At 33.7% G+C, this 25,616-nt stretch overlaps 1 protein-coding gene across 1 annotated transcript in view; it reads right to left on the reverse strand.

Annotated features, from left to right (window-relative positions):
* The window catches only part of LOC117167957 (kinesin-like protein KIF13A), a 576,826-nt gene that overhangs the window by 51,854 nt on the left and 499,356 nt on the right, over positions 1–25,616 (reverse strand). The window lies entirely within an intron of this gene.

Raw genomic sequence — 25,616 nt, forward strand, 5'->3', positions numbered from 1 at the left:
GCTCTTTTTTTGCTCTCTGATCATATATAATACGTTCTCCAAAAACTACCCCTAAGTCATACATACTCACCCCTCGTGATCAAAAACAATATTCCCAAGACTACCCTTCCACATGAACCTATGCAGCGGAACGAATATATGTATGAAAAAAGCATTAAAAATAATCAAACTTAGAAGGCACTGTTAGCTGATTTTTTTTTCTCTTTTTCGCTCTTCGATTATATATAATACGTTTCCGAAAAGCTACCCCTAAGTCATACATACCCTCTCCTCGTCATCAAAAACGTTTTTAATCACGAGGAGTGAGTATGTGCGACTTAGGGGTAGTTTTTAGGGTACGTATTATATATTATCGAAGAGCAAAAAAAGAGAAACAAAATATCGACTAAGAGTGTTTTCTAAGTTTTATTATTTTTGATGCTTTTTTATACATATATACGTTCTGTTGCATACGTTCATGTGGAAGGGTAGTTTTGGGAATATTGTAATGGGAGGCAAATTTGCAAGTTTAATTTGATTAATTATGAGTCCTAAATCATTTTTATACTGTTCAAAGTGTTTTTTTTAACTTTTAAAACATTTTTGATCACGAGGGGTGAGTATGTATGGCTTAGGGGTAGTTTTTGGGAAACGTATTATATATGATCAGAAAGCAAAAAAACAGCAAAAAATATCAACTAACAGTTCCTTCTAAGTTTGACTATTTTAATGCTTTTTTCATATATATATGTTCCGCTGCAGAAATTCACGTGGAAGGGTAGTTTTTCGGGAAAATTATGAAGAGATGGAAATTTTGAAGGGCCATGTAATCAATTTGGAGATCTAAATCATTTTTGTATTTTTGAAGGTAGTTTTCCCATTTTGAAAACGTTTTTGATTATAACAATAATTTTTAGTGAGTTTTCGTAGGTGACGGCGCTGAGTGGACGTCCTGCTAGGTCCGCAACCCTTTTCTCCGAAGTTTAAAGAGCAAACAAATTTTTTTTTAGCATAAAATTAGCAAAAAAAAGCAAAAAAATATGGCGTATTCCATTTAATAATTTACCTTGGTGGCGGCGCTGAGTGGACGGACCTCGAAATTATAAAATGCTGAAATCTGAAAATTTCCGAATAATAAAATTGCAGGCAATAATTGTATAAAAATGTGATACAAAAGTTGAAAAGTAATTTTTAGAAACTTTAAACATTATAAAAATATATTCTTTGGTATAAATATTTTATTATTCTATTTAAAAAAATATTTTTTTAACAAACTAATTTTTTTATTGTTAAAATGAGGGAGTTGTATAGCCCGGATATTGTATGCTTCGGAAACTTTCTGTAGGAAACTTTTAAATTCGGTAAGATTATAAATTGTCCAGAATTTTCCAATTCGGGACTTTTACATTTCGACAATGTTATAATTCCGGAATTTTTACAGTTATGGGGGAATTCTATTTTTTGGAAAACGCAACACTGTAAAATTCGTGAATTGCAAAGTAACCAAATTATAAAATTCCCAAAATTATAAAAGTCCCGAAATATAAACGTCGAATTGAAAAATTCACACAAAAAAAATAAATAAAAAATTCCGCACAATACAATATTACCGAATTTGAAAAATCCCTAAAGAAAATTGCTTGATTATAAAATATCCGCACTAGAAAATTCCTGAATTTAGGCAATTCAAAAAATTGTTTATTAAATATTTTTTTATTGATTGAAAATGCAATAATCGAATATATATTTCTGAGTGAAATTTTTTTTTGAAAATGTGTATACTATTTTTTAAAAATACAAAAAAGTTCTGAGGAATATAATTTTTTATTAATAAATAAAACTTAATAAATGAATTCGATATAAATCGTTGTTGAATTGAATCCTGCAAAGTTGGTTTTAAAAACTTTATCATGTACGTACGAAGAAAATTTAGACAGAGCATCTTTTCTTTCAAAGCGCGCGTGTTTCTTAATGTACTTTTTAAATACAATTTTCATAACATTATTATTCAGGTGCCGGAGATTTCATTTTTTTTATTTTTCAGTCATCCCTTTCGGGATTTTTTTCAGTGGTCCCATATTTTTATACCTCCTCCTAAAATTATGGAATTTTTCAAAATAAAAAGTCAACATCTAATTCTAAAATCATCAAAAGTATCAACTTTTTTAAAAATTATTTCAAATCTTTTCAAATTATTTTTGTAATTTTTCGGAACTTTTAAATATCTCCTATACTGATTCCCATTTTTGCTAACATTTTTGTAAAATCCTGCACACAAAATTGTCTCAAGAGCTTTCACATTTTTGTGTAATATTATACATCTTTCGGTATGTTTAAAAATATTTTTAAACATTCTCTTTGAGTTATGTTCTTGTTCAAAATAAAAAATTATTTTAAACTTCCCAGAAAATAAAATTTTTTTTTTTAATATTTCAAAAATTCTTAAGAAGCTCCAAATTTTTTTCTTTTCTTTGAAATATTCAGAAGCCTCCATCTTATTTGATTTTTTTCTAAATTATAGATTTTTTAACTGTTATTTAAGAATTAAAATGAAATACTTTTACCCTCGAAATACAAATAAAAAAATTTTAATTGTAACATTCAAAGTTTAAATTTATCACTCTGAAATTTTGACTATTCATTTTCAAATTGTTTACTATTAAAATTGTTCTGTTTTTTTCTTAATTTCCAAACTGAATATATTAAAAATGGAATATTTTATACTGAAATAATACTTCAAAAAGATTTTTTAATTGGATAAAGGCGTTCATTTAAGAAGCTATTAATTTCAACGTTTACACTTGTGTAACTACTAAGGCTTTCGAATTAAATTAGTTCAAATTTTAACGTTAAAAATGTAAATTATGTCATTTTGAATAGATCCATTTTTTTAAATAGTAATTTTTCGGTTCTAACTTATGGGACAATCATTTTATTCATTGAAATATTTTAAAGAAATCTTGTTGACAATTTTTACATTCTTCTCCAAAATGTGGAGTCATTTTTGCAAAAAATGACTTTTTCGGATTTCATCAAATGTCGACGTTTTGAGGCCCCTTGAGTCAAAAAAACAAGTGTTTACGTCGGTATATATCTGTCTCTCTGGCGTCGTCGTCATTGTTATTGTTGTTGTGATTGTATATTGGATAACTTTCGAAAGAATAGTTGGATTGGATTGCGCTTTGACACACAGATTTTTTATTTTAAGAATTGTATGTAAAAATTTTACTATTTTTATGTTTATAAACAACATTTATCTTCAATTAAATTGCTGCATTAAAAGTGTTTCGATGAGATGTTTTTTAATCTTTCGGGGAATAAAATTAGTATTTATAGATCGACAAAGGTTTGTTTTGACAAATGATCAAAAAATTAATAAAACTTGAAATTGTCCGATTTTAATTTGTCACTAAATAATTTGAATGTTTCAATCTAAAATTATCGAATACTTTCCATTCATAAATTCCGATGATATATTTTAACGGCTTTAAATTTGAAATTATTCAATATACTGAAGGTTACAAATTTAAAATGTCTCAACTATTTAGGCTTTAAATATTTTTGAAATTGCTGTTCTGGAGACTAAATAGCACTTATTCCTTTATTAAGAAATCGCAACCAAAATTGTTTTAAAATTTTTTCAAAAGAGTTTCAAAAACCTTAAAAACAATCATCGGTTTTAATAGTTCAATATATATGATAGAACCTCTATAAATTTAAAATTAGTCTACTTTTTCATGTTTGAGCTCCAATTATTTAATTTTAGAAGGTATAAATTACAGTTAATGAAAAATAAATAAAATGTTTTAATTAATTTATATTTAAAACAAAAAAACTTTGTATACTTCAATTTAATTGCAGCTAAAACCATTGAATTTGAAATGCGTTGAATTCAAGGTATATTTCAAAAAGAAAACTGAAAGCAGAGGATTGACTTTCAAAAGAAGCGACTAAGAAAGTGACTCGCTGAATTCCAAATGAACATGAAAAATGGTGTAATTACGATTTTTTAAATTTAAATTTAAACTTTGTCGAGTTGTGACAATTTCGAATCCCAGAATGTTATTTTTGACCTAACCTATAACTTTTAACGAAAATTCTGCAAATTCAAAAAATAACCCTGTATTATGAAAATGTATGAAATTGTATTGGTATCCTAAAAGAGTATAAATAGTTTTTAAATTAGTTTTTAAATTTTCGGAAGATTAAGTTTTTTTCATAACTAGATGTCAAAAAAGCCTACTCAATTTTTTCGAGTTTTAATCACTTACTTTCTCAGAGAAAATCACCCCCGTTTATCAGAGACTGAAATGGATTAGAAAAAAATCGCCAACACCCAAGAATAAAAATTGGACAGCGAATTTTTAATTTATAATTGAAATTATATTTAACTTTGTGATATCAAAAATTTTCATAAAATTTCTTTTTATTAATACTGTAAGAAAAAATCGACAAGATGGAGCGCCGAAATTATAATTAGAGCCAATTTTCTATACATCTATAGGGACGGTTGAAATATCCCGAAAATAAAATTTTCGACTCGGTAAAACTCTCTCTGTCCCGAATAATACAATTCCAAAACTAATAAAATTTCCGAACACTTTATAATATTACCGAATTTGAAAATTCCCAAATAATAAATCTCCCCAAATAAAATTGTTTGTTAATCAATATTATTTATTCCTTAAAAATACGATAATAAAATGTTTTTAACAAATAAATTTTTCTTTAATATTTAGGGCCGATTTCACCAACTTTGATTAAATCGTTAATAATTGATTAACCTTATTTAATTAATACTTTGCGTTCCACCATTCTTTTAATCATGATTAGGGGAAGATAATCACGGCTTAACTTAACCACCCAATAACGGCTGGTTATGGAGTTTAATCAGTGATCAGAGTAACCTAACCCCAACATTAAGTTCAATTGCATTGAGTGAAGTATACAGGAAGGAAATACGAGTATGGCTCTGTTTTACAATGATATTTTATCCTCATCTGATGATGATGAAATGCTTAACCACCTTCAGAGAAGGCCACGAATATGCAGACACAATTGCCACTTCTCTTCTATTACACTTGCCACTGAAACCACTCGTAACCTCAAACTTTGGAAATTTTATCATACAACAAAAAGACCTAGAAACTAGACCTTATTACGAACAAAGTATATGATTAGCTAACCAGAGATTGAAAATGCTTGGTAGAACGCATCGCTGGTTAACATTAATTTATCTCAAAGTTTCTTTTTATTTTTTTCAATCAACATTTCGATTTTTCGGAAGAACTTTTGTAATTTAAAAAATAATATGCACATTTTCAACCAAAATGTCTTATCCAGAAATATATTTTATTTGAATTATTGTTATTTTTAATTTAAACAATAATGTTTAAAATCTTCAAACCTTAAAAAAGTTGATTCTTTGATATAAATATTTGATTATTTGAATTAAAAACAAACATTTGTCAAAGAAACATGTTTTCAGCACTTGTTTATCTCGAAATTTCTTTCGGTAATAGTTTTTTTAGTTAAAAATGTGATTTTTCGAGAAAACTTTTTTTTTTACAATTTAAAAAAACACTATGTACAGAAAACCTGGCTCATGCTTCAGGTCTGAAAAAATTAAGTGATACGTACATGTCAAACTTGTCTAACCACAAAAAATCTTTCTACTGCTTTATCATATAAATATCGTGGTATTCTTGAATCTAAGGGTATTCAGAATACGATGGTTAAGACAAGTCTAACGACTGCCTTCACTACGAGACTCAGATTGATTATAAAGAGTTTTTAATTCGGAAAACAAAATCAAGGAAATCAACACATATGTCATCCCTGTCATCACGTACTCTTTCGGGCTCATCAAATGGCCTCATCAAATGGGCAGAAAGCTATCCACGGCTAGCTCCTGAAAACGTTAGATCAACATGAAGTTGAGGCATTCAATATTTGGCTAAGAGAGTGTGTTCTGTATCTAGAGATGGAAGGATTCGTCATTGCGATCCAGGACAAGGTTGTCAGTACCAGGAATGATCGCAAACACGTGTTACGTCAAGACGTGGTTGAGCGGTGCCGATTATGTGGAGATATTAACGAATCCGTTGAGTACATTATTGATGGCTCTCTCGTAATGGCTCAGAGAGAATATACGCACAGACGTAATGATGTAGCGGGCATTATACATCAACAACTTGCCCTATACCTAGGACTCTTAAAAGAATGGATGCCTCTCTATAGATACATTCCAATGCCCGTTTTAGAAAGCGAACATTAAATCTTCTAAGAGTAAGATTTGTTTTACGTAGGTCTGACGGTTTTCATTATTTAAAAGAATAAAACGAAATGAATGTTAAGTTCGTTTATTAAGTTCTGTCTAGTCTCACGTTTCGGCTAACACTGCGTGCCTTTTTCAAAGAAACGAATCAAAGGTCGGCCTAATAAAAGGTTTAATCAATAGATGCATAAAATTGGGTGATATTAGCTACAGGAAAGAAAATTTTGATCAAATTAAAATTACTTTAGTTCAAAATAATTATCCGCTTCCTTTAATAAACAATATTATTCGAGAGCGAATTCATGAAATCTACGATTCTTCCAGTAAGAAAAATAGCTGGGTTGACACGCACAAAAAATCGGATTTAAAAGTTACGTTACCGTATGTTCAAGGACTTTCTGAAAGGTTACGAAGATCTTTGAAAAAAACTCAACATAAATGTTTATTTTAGTAATCAAAACTCTCTGAACAGTTTTTTACCTAATCCAAAAGATATTGATAGTAACGAAAATTTGCCAGGAATTGTATAACTCGTTAACTGTAATTGCCATGAAAAACTTTATATTGGTGAAACAGGTAGAAGATTAAAAACTATAGTTTCTGAACATAAAAGAGATTGTATAGTTGGAAATTTTAATACAGGCCTTTCACAACATTGTTGGAACTTAAACCATTATTTTGATTCTGATTTTAACAATATTAAAATTCTTGCTTAGGAAAAAAATACATATAAAAGACGCATAATAGAATCCATTTTTATAAACAAATATCACAATATTTTGATTAACTTACAGAAAGAAATCATGAATGTCAACAAAATATATCAAAGTATTATAAAATAACAAAACCAAGTTAAAATTCCAGTTGCTTTGGAGCGCTTTCCTCATTCGAGGTTCCTTTAAAATTACGCCTTTATTCTGTATTCATGAATTAACCACCTTAATGTATGCCTCTTGTCTACTAAACTATATGTTCGTAGTTGTCCAAAAGCATTTCCGTGAATGAAGATGTAGTTTTTTATAAAAAAAGCCTCTACAAATTTTATGAGGATTTTATATTAAATGTTTTACGTAACATGTTAATTAAATTTAGCGTCCCACGTCATTATTATTTTTTAAAATTGACATGAACTATTCACAGACGTTTGACTCCAAAATTATTATTCTTGGTTTTTACAAGATAAAAGCACAGGTAATTTTTATTTCTTTTACTTTAAAAAAATCAATTTTTGTGTAATTATATGTAAGAAAAGATCGTTATTTATATATTATTTATTTAGATTCTTTGAAAAAGGCACGCAGTGGTAGCCGAAACGTCGGAATCTTACTCTTACTCTTATTTACATTATCGGTCGAAGAAGGGATTCATTTGATTCTCATCAAATCTACTCACTAATTAAATCTTATATTGGGATCTTTCTATCTAAACGGATCATTATATCTGGGCCAATCGACCTGAAATCCTGATGCGAGAAAAAAAGGTGGAAGAGTCTACATAATCGACATTGATTGGCCACTTAACCGAAATTCGTAGTCAACCTATACAACCAAGATCCACAATTATAGCGAGTTAAGGCATGAAGTAAAGACCATATGGAGGAATGTGAATCATGCATCCATTTATCCAATTGTGATTTCGGCTACAGAAAATGTGCAGGCAAGATGCATTGACCACCTTGAACATTTAAGAGTCAGTTGGGTATTGGCAGCAGCTTAGAAGGCGATTTTATTAAACACTTGTCGCATTTTAAGAAACTTTCTTGACCATCAGGATGCAAGTGAATGAAAACCTGTGAAGCGCAGATGGTAGCTCTAAGAAATCATCCAGAGGTGACTATTGTCGCCTGCAACGCTCGCGGCTGCTCGTAATTGTATACCATAAACCATCAGCAAAGGAGGTTTACGCATTGTGTTCAACTGACTTATAACATCCTAATATCGTCATTCACATGACTTAGTCCGTGGCTATGATGTATAACCGGATTCGCCCGAGTAAAAGTTTTGAATAAATAATATTGTGGAAGAAGAACATGCCGAAAAGTCAAAATACTTTAAACAACGTCAACAAGAAAATCAAATGCATGTCTCTGCTAATTGAAAACGCAACATCCAGCAGCATAAAGAATGAATCGACCCCACAAAAACAAGCACCCGCGTGACCAGCATCCGAGTAGCCTAGAAACCACCCATTTCAACTTTTCAACGAGGACGATGACAAAATTTAAGAAAGGGTGACAATATTTATTATGGCTCAAAAAAAAAAAATTTCAAAAACGCGACATCTATAGGGACGATTGAAATATCCCGAAAATAAAATTTTCGACTCGGTAAAACTCCTTCTGTCCCGAATAATAAAATTCCAAAACTAATAAAATTTCCGAACACTTAATAATATTACCGAATTTGAAAATTCCCAAATAATAAAATTCCCCAAATAAAATTGTTTGTTAATCAATATTATTTATTCCTTAAAAATACGATAATAAAATGTTTTGTCACAAATTCCTTATGGCTCAATAAAAAAAAAAACTTTCCAAAACGCGACCAACATAAACACCATATGAAATACTATCTCAATAAAAATTACATAATACAACAGTAGGTAAAATTTAAATTAAAAAACTGATCAGGGACAATGAGATTCAAAGGAGGGAGGACTGTAACATTCTCAAAAATGTTCAAATCTTCAAAACTCCCATGATTCCGATGACTAAGGCAACATATAATTTATTTAAATTTAATTATTACATCATAAAACTGTACTCATTTTTTCTCTATTTGTGTGGCATTTGCCTGTTTGTGTCTCTCTCTCACACACACCTTGTTTGTGCCAATGATATGTAAAATAATATTTAAAAAAAATTGAATTTTCAACCAAATGGTTGAATTTTTAACCACATAGTTGAATTTTGAACGAAATAGTTGAAAAGTTCAATACTATCTTATAATATTTCTAACTGCAAGAGTTCCCAGGAGAAGAAATAAAGACACTTTGCTCATGTAAAATTTTCAGATATAAAAATATGGATTTATTTATCCAAAGAAGAATTTTCTCGATACAATTCAAAGTCGATCTACTTATGGATAATTTTAAATATTTCGGTAGACTCTGAGGTCTATTTCTCATAGCATTTAATTCAACATATTATAGGCGTGCACGCTAGCAACTCTCGGGAGAATTCATACTCAGCGCAAAGTACAAATAGTCGAGTATTTTCATCAACTCGAGATATTTTGCATCTGCAGGTAGAAGAAAAATATATTTAAACTTGGTCGTCGTAGTGCAACTTTTAGCCCGTTCTCGATAGTTCCGGGAGATTAGTTACTATGTTTATTTGTAAAACCAAAGTTTTCGTTCAAAAATATTGTGTAGTTTGGAAGTAACGCTCGGGTGAATTGTAACACACTTAACCTCGAAATATACACGCACGTTATTAGCAATATCAAAAAATATTTGATAAAAAAATACAAAAAAAGTGTGTGCGGACGTCCGTTAGCATTTTCGCTATCATTTCTCAGATTTTGAAGGCAAAATATTTCTTATCCTAGGAAAAAAGCCGGGGGAATCTAACACTGGAAAAATCGATACTATTTCCTAAGCGCTATGCAAATTAATCGCATTTTGCTCAATCAAGACTTTTTTTAATTAACTCTATTAAGATGCAAAATTCTTTGGCGAGGATGCAAAATTCTTTGGTGAGGATGTAAAAAAAATGCAAAAATTCTCTTTTGGCGAGCGAGGATGCCTCTATTCTGCGCACTCATATCAGAGCGATAAGACAAAAACTAAATAAAAGATGAAAGCCTTCTGTACACGAAAAACTCATCCTGCCAATGCTGAAGATAACAGAAATATGCCGCAGAGGTATTTCTTTGCTGAATTTATTTGCTTTCGCTGCAATATTGTAGACGGGAGGCTATCGCATGAACAGGCTTCATCTTCGTTGGGGGCTAGGGCTGCTGCGCGGGTGCAGTGCATCGGGGAAGGCTTTTAAGGGTTTCGGCTCACGGTGTTTAGTTACAATATTTAGTTACGCTATTTAGTCTAGTCTTGTCTAGTTCGGTGTCCACTTGACTTAAAAGTTAAAATGAAGTGTTATATTTGTGAGAAAGGTGACGGAAAGTTAATGCAATTCAGTGATTAATCCTTTCAGAAGTGTCTTCAGATGCTTGCTTTTCGGGGGAAAAAAAAACTACAAATACGGCGATGTACATTTAAGTGAAGAATAACTTAATGATTATGGTTATCATAGTGTTTATCACGGAAAAGTGACAGCGATAAAACAAGAAGACAGAGATGACTTTGAAGCCTTTTTGCAAGATATTAGTGATGTAAGTAAAAACAAAAACTATTCCTAAAGGTTATAAATATTTATCCTTTAATAATGTATATGTATCGTGATCAGACATAATCTCCTAATTGCTTTCAGGCAATCGCAGCATCTTATCTAAGTAATGAGGTTGCTGCTGCACCTGAAAATGTACATGTGCGGGCAGATGGAAAAGGTGAAACTAATTCAATTGAACTCATGTTTAGAAAAAAAATCTTACAAGTATAAGGAATGACGTTGAAATTTTCCTTGTTAATAAGAACGAGGAATTTTTAAGAAAATAGTTGAATACTGAATTAAAACAGATTAATTTTCACCAAATCGTGTAATTCACAACCAAAAATGACATAATTATAGTTTTATTTGAAAAAATATTTCTAAATCGAAGAAACAAAATTATAAAAAATAGTTAAAGTTTTAACCAAAAAGGGAAATGTTCACTTGAATGACAAATCTTTAAAAAAATTGAATTTTCAACAAAACAATTTAAAATGCAATTCACCCGATGATATTTCAACCAAGAAAATTATTGTTTTGAAATTGAGTATGACCTTCAAGGTTACTTCAAAGTGAAATTTAAAAAAATGGAAATTCCTCTTTTTGACACGAGTAATCGAAAGAACGGAAAATTTGACATTCAAATATGTATGAGGATCATATGTTCCGCATGACCTTAAAGGTCATCCTAAGGTCATTTTAACTTAAATAATGTTTTGATGTCTATAAAAATAGCATTATTGAAAAATATTCCATAGCGGAAAAACTTGTGTAAGTATCACGCGTTAATGAAAGTTTAAGGCTGAATCTGCACGTAACCTGCATGTGATCTTTAGGAGAATGACCTTGACCTTTGTGAAAAATAGCTCACTTAAGAAGATACAGGCCTGTTCCGTCAATTTGGTTTACATATTCTTTTATTATAAACAATTACCAATAATTGTTGGAATTGCATGTTGGTAGCGGTAGTGAGAAAGTGTGCGGTGACAGGTGGTGAGAAGATTTTATGGAATCTGTGTGGAAGATGTGAGTGGAGAGTAAGGTTGGAAGCTTAGTAGGTGAGTAGGGTTGTGAGGGGTAAATTGGGGAGTTGAAAATTAGTTTTCGGAATAGTTCCGGAATGGGATTTGGCTAAATAGTAAAAGTGACGTTAGGTTGGCAACGGATCGGGGTAATTTATGGGCAGGAGTTTGGGCCTTCAAGGGGGCCAAGGGTGATTCGCGTATTGCTGGGGGATGTTAGGGAAGAGGAAGGGGTTTCTGCAGGAGTTCTAAGGGGTGGAATAGAGAAAATAAAGGGGAAATTTAGGGCCGAGAGCGGCATAGTCTTGAGAGACATCTGTAAGTTGCAGAAGGTACTATTTGCATGGAGCGGTTCCAGTAACCGACAGAAAAGCTGTAGGTAGTCAGTGAGAGTACTAGCCATGCAGGTAGTGAATTCGTCGGTGAGGAAAATTTTCCACAGACCACGAAGGCCAACTGTGCGTGGCCCGGTGTCGAGTGGCGCGTCGGAGAGTGGGCAAAACTGAAAAAGGAAGCGAGAAAGCAAGGGAGAGATCGTCTAGCGCAAGTGAGAGGGGAGGATCTCTTAAAGAGGAAGAGAGACAGCGAAGGGAAGAGATTAAAGTGTGGAAGAAAAGGCGGAAAAAGGCTTGAGCAGGTGGAGGGCAAGTCGGAAGAAGAAGTAGGTGACAGATGAGGAGGTGGAAGTGCTGCCATAGAGAATAGGGTGGGTTACAAGCAAGGTAGGGAAATTTAGGCTGGAGAGGAGAAGGGAGAATGAAGTGCCGGTTGTGGAATTTAAGAGCTTGGAAGAGAAGTTGGGGGTAATGAGAAACAATAATAGGATAAAGGATAAAAAGGTTTTCATCGATCAAGAATTGACGAGGAAAGAAAGTGATCACAGAGAATGCTGAACGACAGGGCTAGGAGGGAAAGGAGTGAAGAGAGGGCGGCGAAGGTAGGTTTGTTTCGTGGAAAATAGAGAATGGGGGTATATTCAGGAATTTGGTGTGATGCGATTGCTAGAGGCGTGGGAAGAGACGAAGCAATGGGTGATATCAGTGACAGACTATATGATCACGAATATGCCAGGGTGGGAGTTTGTGGATAAAAGCGGAGGGTAACAGGAGCCATAGTGGGAAAGAAAGTTGGTTAGAGGAGAGGGTGAAATGGACGAAAAAGGTGATAGAGAAGTATCAGGAGCAGTTGGGGAAGGTAAGCTGTGAAAAGGACACAGTGGAAGAGATATGGGAGATCTGAAAGAGAAAGTGAAAGGTTTTGTGAAAATAAAGGTCTTTAGAAGGAAGAAGAAATGAATGGTTAAGCCGTGGTGGGATTGAGAATGTAAAGAGATTTAAAAAAAGGTGAAAAGGAAGCACATAAAGTGGAAAGATGGAACTGTGAAAAGGGAGGCGTACGTAGAAATGAGGAAGTAGTTTAGGTTGATGTGTAGGAAGAAAGAGCAGAAAAATGAGAATTATTAGTTTTAGGAAACATAGGGTGGGGATGAATGAGAAGATAGGGAGGGAAACATGGAGGGAATTTTTTAAAGATTCATTTAAGGGAAACAAAGCGTGGCTGTTTGGCACACAAAAGATCAGAGAGAGGCTGAAGGGTGTAGTAAAAAGGGTTTGGAGGGGCGAAGGATTCCTAAGAGGGTGGAGGGAGAGGTTGATACTACTACTGTTTAAAAAGGGGCTTAAGATGACCTTAAGGTATCGCGGCCTGCCTGCTGCCTCGGCGACCTTTTTCTATTGTTTAGCGCTGGAATCGGTCTGGAAGCTGGACGTCTCTCAACCGGTAGATTCTGCATTATATTTATTAGGTAAAATTTATATTGTCTTAAATTAATGTTCGGGACTCATAAAATACAAATAATTTGTTCATTACTGCATTTATTTGTTATAAATAAATGTTTCAATTCATATTAGTAGAACTTCCTCCTCTAAGTTTAAAAATTAAACTAATTGCAAAATGCTTCTGTACTCAGGTTAAATGCTAAATTGAGTCAATTTCTGGCAATGCACAGATTTCTTGCCAAAAGAACTGTTCATTGTTTGAGGCCAACCATTCATCGAACCAAATTCTCACTTCTTCGTAAGACTGGAAATTTTTCTCTGAAAGTCCGTGCTGCATCGATCGAAAGAAGTGTTACTCCGATGGGAGCAAGTCCGGTGAATACAGCGGGTGGGGTAGGATGTCCCATTTAATGTTTTTCAAATAGTTTTGGACTGGTTTCGCAACATGTGGCCGCGCCTTGTCATGTTAAAAAATTACTTTCTCGTGTCTTTGCGCGTATTCTGCTCGTTTATCCTTCAATGCTTTGTTCAATTACATTAATTGTTGTCGGGACCATTCGCCAGTGATCGTTTCACCAGGTTTCAACAGCTCGTAATACACAGCTCCGCTATTATCCCACCAAATGTACAACAAAGCCTTCTTTTCATGCATATTGCGAACTAGTTGTGACGTTGGAGGCTGGCCTAGGCCTACCCATGATTTTCTTTGCTTTAGGTTGTCAAAATAGATCCACTTTTCATCACCTGTCACAATTCGATGCAACAAACCTTTTCTTTTCTGTCTCGCTAGCAGAATTTAACAAATGGTTTTTCGCCTTTCAATATCTCTGTCTTTCAATTGATATGGAACACATTTCCCTACCTTCTGGAACTTTCACAATTCGGGTAGACATTCGGAAATGGTAGATTGTGCAACATTCAGTCCGTTTGCCATTTGCTTCTACGTTTGACTTGAGGCTTCATCGAATAAAGCTTGCAAATCTTCAGCTTCAAACTTTTTGGGGTGACCTAGATGCTCCTTGTCTTCTATATCGAAGTCACCAGTTTTAAACCGTTAAAACCATCGTTCAAAAGTTTGTTGGGTTATAACATTTTCACCGTAAGCTTCAACGAATAATCTATAACTTTCAGTAGACGTTTTCTTCAAATTAAAGAACGTTATTAAACTTCCCCACAAAACGGCTTTTTCAGATATGTAATTCGACATATTCAGAACTTTCAAAAAATATGTTCTTTGCAAAATGACAATCCAGAACAAACTGGCTTTCGGTGACGTATGTCGAACTTCCAAAACGCCATAGACGACATACGTCTATACCAAAAAACGTATTAGTAACGCCATCTCTTATCAAAATCGACATTATTAACAGAAACACATATTTGTTCGTGTTGCCTGAAATTCCTTATTACTAGACAGTTTCGACAAAAAATTTATTTAAATTTTTGCAAAAAAATTGATTTTTACTTTTGAAAAAGTAATGTTTAACCAAATAAATGAACTTTCAATAACAAAAGTAATTTTTTTACGAAAAAAATTATTTAAAAAAACCCGCGCGTTTTGTTGATAATTAGACTCCATACATATTTAATTTTCTATAAATGTATTTACTATAAATAGTATAAAAATTTCTTTAAGTAACATACGTTACTATTTTCTTTAAGTAACTTACGTTACTGTTCATAGCAGTCGCCAAAACATGTTTACACTGCAACGCGCCTTTGACTCGACCTCCATAGTAGAGCGCAACAGAGTTCATACATTATTCTATTTAAATGTAATCCTATAACATAATTCAAAAGGCGCCGGTTGAGATCCACAACGCTTCGAGATCCAGGCTAGCGCCAGAAAAAAGTCGCCGAGGGAGCAGGCAGGCCGCGGTACCTTGAGATCGTCTTAAGTAAAAAAAGGTAATAGGGAGATGCAGGAAAATTATAGAGGGATGTCGAAGGGAAAGGAATACTGCCGGAGATGCGGGCGGGCTTAGGGGGAGGGGGTGGCCGATCGACAATATTTACGTCTTACAGCACGTGGTGGATAAAGAATCAGTTGAAAATAGTTTAAAAGTATACGCGTTTTTTGTAGGTGTAAAAAGCGCGTTCCCTTCGGTGGATAGGGGGAGATTGTGGGAGACGTTTCTGGATCAATAGGGGATTGAGGCAAGAGTGTCCTCTTAGCCCAACGCTTTTTGCAATTTTAATCGCGAAGATGTAAAGTAAGCTAGCGGGCGGAGTGGCAGGGGGAGTTAGGGTAGAGGGAGTCAGGATATTGTCACTCGCATATTCAGATGACATATCGCTAAGGGCAAAGAGCGAGAAGGTTTTAAAGGGTATGATGAAAAGGTTGAGAAGATACTTAAACAAAAATAGGTTAGAGTGAAATGCGGAAAAGTGCAAGGTTATGGTGTTCAGGAAAGGAATGGAGAAGAATGGAGAATGGAGAAGAAAGATTGTAATTAGGAGAGAAAGTAGATGTAAGAAAATTGTTAGTAGCAGATAAATAGTAGGTATTAGCCGCGAAGACAGAGGTTGGCAATGCGAGGCAGAGCGAAAAAGTAGTGACATGCGTACGAGGCGAGGTGAACAGAGAAAGAATAAGCTGTAAGAGCGAGCGGTCTCAGAGAAAGTGTGGATGGATGTTTGTTTTTAAAAAGGTAGTTGCAAGAAAATTCTGTAAAAAAATGGATGTGCAAGCAAGTCAATTTTTTAATGCCAGCAGGTCGATAAAAGGGTAGCGAGAAAATATCTGTCAAACAATTTTCTTGGATGATTAAGCAACCCAAGAATTGTTCACCTATTCAAACAAAAATGACAATGATCGACAGAAAACTCCCAAAGATCAATTTATTTCTTCGACTTTTAAGGATATACAAGAATATAAGGACGATTGTATAAGGATCCTCTATCTGCAACCTTAGGACGCATTATTCGTTTTGTCATAGGCCCTACGGTACGATTCGAAAGCAAGCAAACTGAATATCTGGGATCAAAGTGCCGCCGTTATTATTAATTGAATCATGATATTGATCAGTATAATAAAGCATTTCTCTCAAAGATTTGATACTTCATCTTTACTACAATTATCATTTTGCATGTAAATTGGAAAAGATGCTCTTAAACTTAAGTTTAAAATAGTTTAAGCACTGGTCTCGACTTTGGCATGTAGATCTACTGCGCTTTCCTAGCGCAGCGAATATCATTCGCCGCTGATGACGCGTAATTCAAACCAGGTATATTTATGAATTCAATTTAATTTAAATAAGCTATTATTTACGAAATGTATGCATTATTATTTTATTTCACACCTTGCATCATAAACTACGTAATTTCGGATGTTTATATGCAATTTATAATAATTATTTATGTCAATTTCAATCATTCTTAATTATATCGGGTCATCAAGGTCACCATTCAGATCCTCATCCAGATACCTTTTTGGCTGCAACATTTTTCTCGAAAAAGGATATTTTCTGTGATCAGCCATCTAGACCTAGTTTGACCTTGTTGTCAAAAATAAGGGTTTCCATTTGAAAAATAAAAGTTGACCTTGAAATGACATTGAAGGTGACCGCCAAGGTCAGCTTTAAGGTCTCCATTCAGATACTCGTCCAAAACCTTGAAACTTTTGTCCGAAAGATTGCTCTCGAAAACGCATATTTTCGCTGATAGGGGGAGGGGAGTCCAATCCTTTTTGATGACTCGGTATGCGGTTTGAATTGCGCAGTAACAGCGGCCAATGATGACCGTTTGCCAGGAAAGCGCAATGGCTGTATATTGCAATGATGGCATCACTGAGTTCAAGTTTGAGCACAAAAAGGAATTTACGCTGACACAAAATTCATTTCCGCGCACGGCGTGTTAACATAAAGCGTAAGGGTGTAATAAATGTTGAATAAGAACTCTTTCAGGTATAAACATAACAATGCGAGAGAGCTTGATATTAAAGAAAACGCGCTCTCGAGGGATGTGCAGAGAACCACAAGAAAAGCCGGACGCTCCTCCTACCTCGTCTCCACGAGAACTTTTGGAGCGAAAATGGCATATCAGGATTACTAAGCATAGATGTGCAGCGCCTGCTACTATCTATTTGAAATTTTTACAATAAATTTGCATTGAGATGAAATTGAATATTCGTTTGATTACATATTTGCCTGGCGCTACGCGCTCGATCTTAATGCTTCCCTTACGTTCATGCATAGACCTTTTGAAATTAAAGGTCCACACATTCACATCAAACGTATATTTATTTTATTTTTCATGATAACTTTAATATTTGTTTCTTATTTTGAATTAATTTTTATTCACATCTATTATGAAAAAGGTATTATTTCAATATATTTATATTACTACAATTCATAATACGCATGGATATTGAATCGTAAGTATTTTCATTGTCTTGTTTTTATAATTTATAAAAGTACGCATCATGTACAATTTTTTTTAATCAAGACTTCATTGAAGCTTGTATCGTTTTTCAGAAATTTTTTGTTTTCAACGGTATTTTTCACGATTTAAACCAAAATTGCGCATTCTAGCGTAAAGTTGTTCAAATCTTTGTAGATATAATTTAGGAGAACATTTTTGATACATAAAATGTTATGGTAGATTGTGCCGTTTTTTCAAGAATATGATTTTATTATTCACAATTTGTTTTAATCAAAAAATTTTCAACAAATTTGTAGGTTTATTTTGGTTAAATAACTTTTGTCTGATCATTTCTTTTCGTAGTGTGTGTGTTCTTTGTCAAAGAATTAATTCGTTAATGTTCTTTTTACTATGGAAACAAAACTAGCCGTTCTATCAAAAAGTGATTCATAAATAAATTTGTAGATCTTTTCTGGGAGCACATTTTTTGTCTCTTCATATCTTGCATATTTTTTCTGAAAAATGAAATCTTTTATTTTCCATTATTTTTTTTCGTGGGTAAAAATAAAAGCTTATGTTACAAGATGCGGGTTAACAAACTTGATCTCTTTTTTGGGGCCCACACCGCGTGCCAAAGCGCAAACTAGTCCGATAAGTCTTTCAAAGTCATCCGGTATACATACGACGACGACAACGATAAACACCATCGTAAAACCTGAGTTTTTTTCTTTATTCAGAGGGTCTCGATACGTGAAAAGTTATTGAAACCGGTGATAGTCACTATTAAAATAAAACCAATACCTGTCCATTATGATGAAAATGTAAAAATTCTTTTTAACATTTGTAGAGGTAATAAGAAAAACAAAAAAATACATTTTTCTTGAGAACGGTTAGATCGATATAAATGAAAAAAGGTATGTTATGTTTCATTAGTGTTATTTCTTTTTTTAGCTGTTTTACAGATCACATTTTTTGAAAAAAATTAAGAAGTTTTATATAATCGTTTTTTAATTATTGATCATTTAAACCATTTTTATTTATTTCAACAATTATTTTTTTCGTATTTTATTAAAGTTAGCAGTATCTTCATAATTACATGAAATGATCAGGCAATAAAAAACCACACAGTTAATTGAATGTTCTGTTATTATCTTGTTGCAGATGAAATAACGGTTTTTGATTTTATAATAAAATAAAAAACTGCCATTTCATCTGCAACAATCCAGTAGTCTTACGAACAATTGCTTATTATTTCAATGTAGCTTTTAACTGCAATAAAGCAGATAAATTTAATTTCTTTGCCAATTTTTAAACAGACATGATCGAACTACAGTGTGCATTGTAATTTTTCCATTGAACCGTAATTTTTTAAACAATTGACATTTTTTTAAACAACTGCTTTCGACAAAATATAAAAAATCTGTTACATAACTTGTAACAAAATTTAAAAAAACATGCACATTCGTGACACCCAGCAAACCTGCTTTCTTAAAAATTTGTAAGCATTCCGAATATCAAATAACACCTTTACAAACAAAAAAGTTACTTTTTCCTGGTTCCTTACAGAATTTCTGTTACCTGCATTTTAACAAATGTAACCAAAAATCTTAACACACGGGAACCCAGAAAACTTTCTTTCTTGAAACTTCGTCACTAAAATGTCAATAACAAAACTTATATTCTAACAACAAAATTCACCCTCTTTTGTATTCCTCTCAGTATTTCTGTTAAACAACGTGTAACTAAATTAGTAAAATCTGAACATTCGTGAAACTCAGCAAACTTGCTTTCTTTAAACTTTGTAAACAAGCCCAACAGCAAGCAACAAAAAAAAAGTTTATCGGTATATGGGTACGTCACGATATCAGAATGATCATATTTAACTCACCGATCAGGTGCTTTTAAAAATACAAACGGCCAGAAACACCCCTTTGACAGGTTACACAAATAATGTTGTCAAAACCCTACCCTTTTCTAACGTTTTGTGGGGGCGGGAAAGCACCCCCAAGATCAGTCAAAAAAATAATGTTGGTCAAATCCCTACCCATTTTTAACTTGTCGTTAAATATGATCATTCCGATATATCGCGATAGAGCCATATTTGAGACATCATAGTAACAAGAGTAACAATAATTTAAAAGGTTTGCCTCATCAAACCGATTCATTTATTATTCAACTAAAGATTCTAATATTTCTTTGCAAAAAAAAATGGTTTCTCCTGTTAAAACAGAGGTGACGCCCCTATTCTGCAATCTAACCAGTTTATCTTTTCGGTTTCTGTCAGGATTTCAGTTGCCTGACTTATAACGAATCTAACAAAAAATCTCAACACACTAGAACCCAGAAAATTGTCTTTCTTTAAACTATGTTACAAACAATCAAATTTGTTACCAAGATTTAAATAACAAAACATATTTTTTACAACAAAAATCAACCTTTTTGATTATTCTTAAAATTTCTGTCACATACCTACTGACCAAAATAAACAAAAAAATGAACACTTACGACACTTACCAAAGTTTCTTTCTGGAAAATTGGTTACAAAGACTTGAAAAACACGACACATTTTCTAACAACAGTAGTCTCCGTCTTAGATTCCTCTCAGAAATCTGTTACATGACTTGTAAACAAAAATGACAAAAATTCTCAACATTTACGTGACCAGCAAAATACTTTCTTGAAAATTGTTAAGCAAGCCCAACATAAGATAAGACCTTTACCAAAGAAAAAAGTTCTTTCAATCAATTCCTTGAAGAATTTCGGTAACATTACTTTTGACAAAACTGACAAGAAAATCTGAACACATGTGAAATTTTTATAAACCTCTCTATGTCGAAGTAGAGAAGAAAAATATAATAATAGCATCCCTTTGAAGAGAAAAAGTCGTTTTATTTATTCATAAATTTTAAAGAATATGAATTACAATTTAAAATGGTTATATTCTTGCGCCATGATGACTTAACCCGTCAGCGCCCAAGGTTTTTTTTGTCTCAAAATTTTCGTGAAACTCAAGCATAATGATGACTTGGGTATCAATACAGTAGGTGCCAGGTTTTGTCAAGCGATGTCTTTACGACACCGTTACGACACCTTTTACGGCAACTTTACGACATCCTATGTTCATGTCGTTAAGGTATCTTTACGACATCGTAAGTACGTCGTTTAATCTGACGATGTCTTTACGATATCACAAAGACACTATAATGACGTGGTCATACGATGTCGTAAAGTTTTCGTAAAGATGTCGTAACAATTTTGTAAAGAAGTCGCCAAACTTTGTGCCCACTGGGACCTTTGAAATTATTTACATGTGTCCCAAAAGGCTCACAAAGTAAAAAGTGATTGGAAATAGTGCAACGTACTAGATAGCAAACGTAAGAAGCACGTTACTCGCATTGCGTGCGAGGCACGCGGTGAGTGCACGGTGCGAGGCAGATGCGACGCATATGCGACACACATTGTGAGGGGCACGTAGGTGTGAGACATATGCGCCGGACTTTGTGATGGGCATGATGTAAAATGCACATGTGTCCCACTTTGCGCGAGGCATTATTTATAGAGGATACATGATTAGGAAGAAGCACAGTTTTTAATAATAATAATAATAATAATAATAATAATAGTTGGTGCGTCTCTATTACGAAAGACAGCAAGGTTTTACCTACGTATTTGAACGTAGCACAAACCATGGAAGATCAGGTTGGATATGGATGTCAGCAAAGCAAGGTACAAATTGGGTCGATTAACTCAATATCAAAAAGGAAATAGAATCAGAAAGCTGATGAACCACGTTACTAACAGCATCCACCCTCGGCACATCGAGACATTAACACCAGCAATATTGGATGAAATTTTAGACTCTCAATGACAGAGACTTGATGTTCTTGCTGCCAGACTGCGTCGGTACAAGAAAAGTAATGCACGAAGGCAACAAAATCAAAACTTTCAGACCGATGAAAGAATGTTCTATCGTGAACTGAGAGTGAAGCCAAATAACCACCAAGGCACTGAAGTCCCTCAATTGGAAGATATGACTAACTACTGGCCGGGTGTTTCAAGAAAAATGAACAGATGCAACTTAGACACTGCGTGGTTCAAACTGGAGGAAGCAAAGGCAAGCAATAGCCCTGAAATACATCTGACAAAAGTCACAGCTTTAGATGTTTCAGCGGTCTTAGAAAGGGCAAGTAATTCGAAAGCTCTAGGGCCGGACATGGTGCACAACTTCTGGTACAAGTCCCTGACGAGTGTGTATCTTGCGTTGGCAAGGTGTTTTCAGAAGATCATTGAAAACCCAGATCTGATGTCAGGTTTTATGCTCCAGGGTACTACGTATATGATACCAAAAAAACCAGACGCTCAAAATCCATCTGATTTTCGACGGATAGTTTGTCTTCCAACAATTTATAAATGTCTTCCAGCTATTATTGCAGATAAGGTACATTCTCATTGCGACGAGAATGACATTCTTACAGAAGAACAAAAAGGATGCTGTAAAAACTCACGAGGCTGTAAAGATCTAGTCACTATAGACGCTGTTGCCATGAGTCAAGCTCGTAAGTATCAAAGAAACTTACACATGGCAAGCAAGCGTTTCCTTACGTGCCGCATGACAGAAACCATAGAGGAATTAGAAAGACAATGGAGGCAGAAAGCCATCCATGGCGAGCACCCCAACACGTTAGATCAAAATGAAGTGAATAATGAGGCATCTAATATTTGGCTAAGAAAGGGTGTTCTGTAGCCAGAGACGCAAGGATTTGTCATTGCAATACAGGACAAGGTTGTCAGCTGCAGGAATTATTGCAAAAACGTGTTACGTCACGACGTGGTTGACCGCTGCCGATTATGTGGAGATACCAACGAATCGATCGAGCACATTATTGATGGCTGCCGCGTAATGGCTCAGAGAGAATATATGCATAGACATAATGATGTAACGGGCATTATACATCAACAACTTGCCCTACACCTAGGACTCTTAAAAGAATGGATGCCCTTCTATAGATACATTCCAATTCCCATTATAGAAAGCAAAGATTACATTTTATATTGGGATTTTACTATCCAAACGGATCATTACATCCGGGCCAATCGACCTGACATCGTGATGTGAGAAAAAAAAGAAGGAAGAGTCTACATCATCGACATTGCTTGTCCGCTTAACCGAAATTTGCAGTCAACCTATACAACCAAGATCCACAAGTATAGCGAGTTAAGGCATGAAGTAAAGACCATATGGAGGAATGTGAATCATTTATCTATTCATCCCATTGTGATTTCGGCTACAGGCAATGTGCACGCAAGACGCACTGAACATCTTGAACATTTGCGAGACAGTAGGTATTGGCAGCAGCTTAGAATGCGGTTTTATTAAACACCTGTCGCATTGTAAGAAACTTTCTTAACCACCAGGAAGCGAGCGACTAAAAAACCCGTGGAGTGGCAGATGGTAGCTCTAAGAAAGCATCCAGAGGGGACTGTTGTCACGTTCAACGCTCGTGGCCACTCGTAATTGTATACCTATAAAATCATCGCAGGAGGTTTCAATCATCGTATTAAATTATTTGAATTAACATATAACATTCTAATCTCATCAGTCACTTGACTTAGTCCGTGGCTATGATGTTGGTTGGTTTTTGAATTTATTTCTCCCATATTTGTTCAAAGAATTTTTGAAATTAAAGGTCAAATCATCGACAACTGTGATTTGGTGATTGTGAATTCTATTTGGTTAAAGCTGCTTTGGCTTTACAGAACACATTCCCATTACGTATATCGTGCTCCACAGTCGATTTTGTCCAAAATGTACATTTTATTTACATTATGTTCAAAACTATTATGTTAAATGTATATTATATTTATTTTTGTATCTTGGTCTGGTACTGTTTATTGAGATATTTCAAAATAATGTATATATTTCATTTTTTATAATTAATTTAACATTTGCTTTTTATTTTGCAGAAATTTTTATTCTCAGTTACCGTGAAATATGTACCTATTATTCCAATAAATTTGGTATTACAATTAATAATAAGCATTGGTATGAATCGTAAAGTGGTTTTAGGCAAATTTTTAGATATAATTTAGGCGAAAAAACGTTTTAAATAAAATATTATAGCTTTTTTCATTTTACCAACATTTTAATTTGATGTAGCTTTTCTTGGGCAATCCAATCGGTTAATTCTTTGAAATGTTACCGTGTTTACAGGCTACAACAAGGACAACGATGATAACGACAAAAACTATTCGTAAAAAACAACATTGAACATAAAAAATTAAATGTTTGCATAAACGAAACAAACTACGAAACAATAAAAATACAAAAGTTGTTCACCCAAAAAAGAGCTACAAATTTGTTGCTCATCATCTCTTGACAGGATGCGTGGTTTTTATTTTAATCACAAAAAATTAAATTAGAAATTAACAACCAAAATTAAAAAAAAACACAAAGTGCAAAAAATGCTTGATAAAAAAGTTATTTTAAAATTAGATCCTAAAATATTCTTTCAACCTTTTTTCCTGACAAGACGTGATTGAAAATTTCCCTCATATTATAATTTCCCCAAAAAAGACCCTTCCACGTGAAAGTATGCAGCGGAACATATATACATGTATAAAAAAGCATAAAAAATAATATAATTTAGAAAACACTGTTAGTTGTTTGTTTTTGTTCTTTTTTTTCTCTCCGACAATATATAATACAGTCCCGAAAACTACTTTTAAGTCATACATACCCACTCCTGGTGATCAAAAACGTTTTAAAAGTTCGAAAACCACCTTGAACAATGTAAAAATGATTCAGAACTCCAAATTAATTACATGACACTTGAAAATTTTCCTCTCATTATAATTTCCCTAAGATCAACCCTTTCACGTCAACATGTGCAGCAGAACATATATGGTATACGTATGAAAAAGCATAAAAGATAACACAAATTAGAAAACACTGTTAGTTGATATTTGTTTGCTCTTTTTTGTCTCTCCTATAATATATAATACGTTCCCCAAAAACTACCCCTACGTCATACATGCCTACTCTTCGCGACCAAAAACGTTTGAAAAGTTTGAAAAACCACCTTGAACAATCTAAAATTAATTTAGAACTCCAAATAAATTACATGACCCTTGAAAATTTCCCTCTCATTATAATTTCCCCAAAAACAACCCTTCCCTGTGAACGTGTGCAGCAAAACATATATCCTTATTATAAAATCTCTAAACGATATTGTCGATTTCGATTGTCACAATACTCGATTTTCATTACTATATGCGTGAGGCACGATGTGTCAGTGGGTTAGACAGCGTTGGAAAATATTGAAAAAAATGTCATGATTGCTCGTTCTTTGATAGCTACACGCCTGCGACAGAAGCATCCGTGAAGTTAGAGTAGTTAGACAGTAATGGTACGTTACACGTGTTTTCTTGAAGTTAATGATCCCAACGGAGCTGCCTTGATCTGCGCTCGCTTGGATTTAAGTGACGTTCATTGGCTACGGTGCGCGTCTGTACTTGATTTTTAAATACGTACGCGAACTAGAACCAATGAGCGCCGCACAGTTCAAGCATGCGCAAGTATTTTTGGATCACTGTTGGAAATAATAATCGAAATGAAATTCGAAGTCGATAATACGAATCAACGCTTTTGTTTTACCACCACCTTGCCACCCGTACCGCCGCAATACAGGGCCTCTGCTTGTTCTTTATGATCGAATTCTTATTTCAATTTAAGCCTCTTTGCTTGTTATTTATGATCATATTTTTATTTCAATTTTGGAAAGAACATTTTAAGGTCTTTTAAGCATTTAAACGAGCTATCTGGACCATTAAATCTATCTGAGTTCCTGCGCAAAAATTTCTCAGGGCTTCTC

The sequence above is a fragment of the Belonocnema kinseyi genome, chromosome 2 (genome assembly GCF_010883055.1).
Source record: "Belonocnema kinseyi isolate 2016_QV_RU_SX_M_011 chromosome 2, B_treatae_v1, whole genome shotgun sequence".
NCBI classification, from domain to species: Eukaryota; Metazoa; Arthropoda; class Insecta; order Hymenoptera; family Cynipidae; genus Belonocnema; species Belonocnema kinseyi.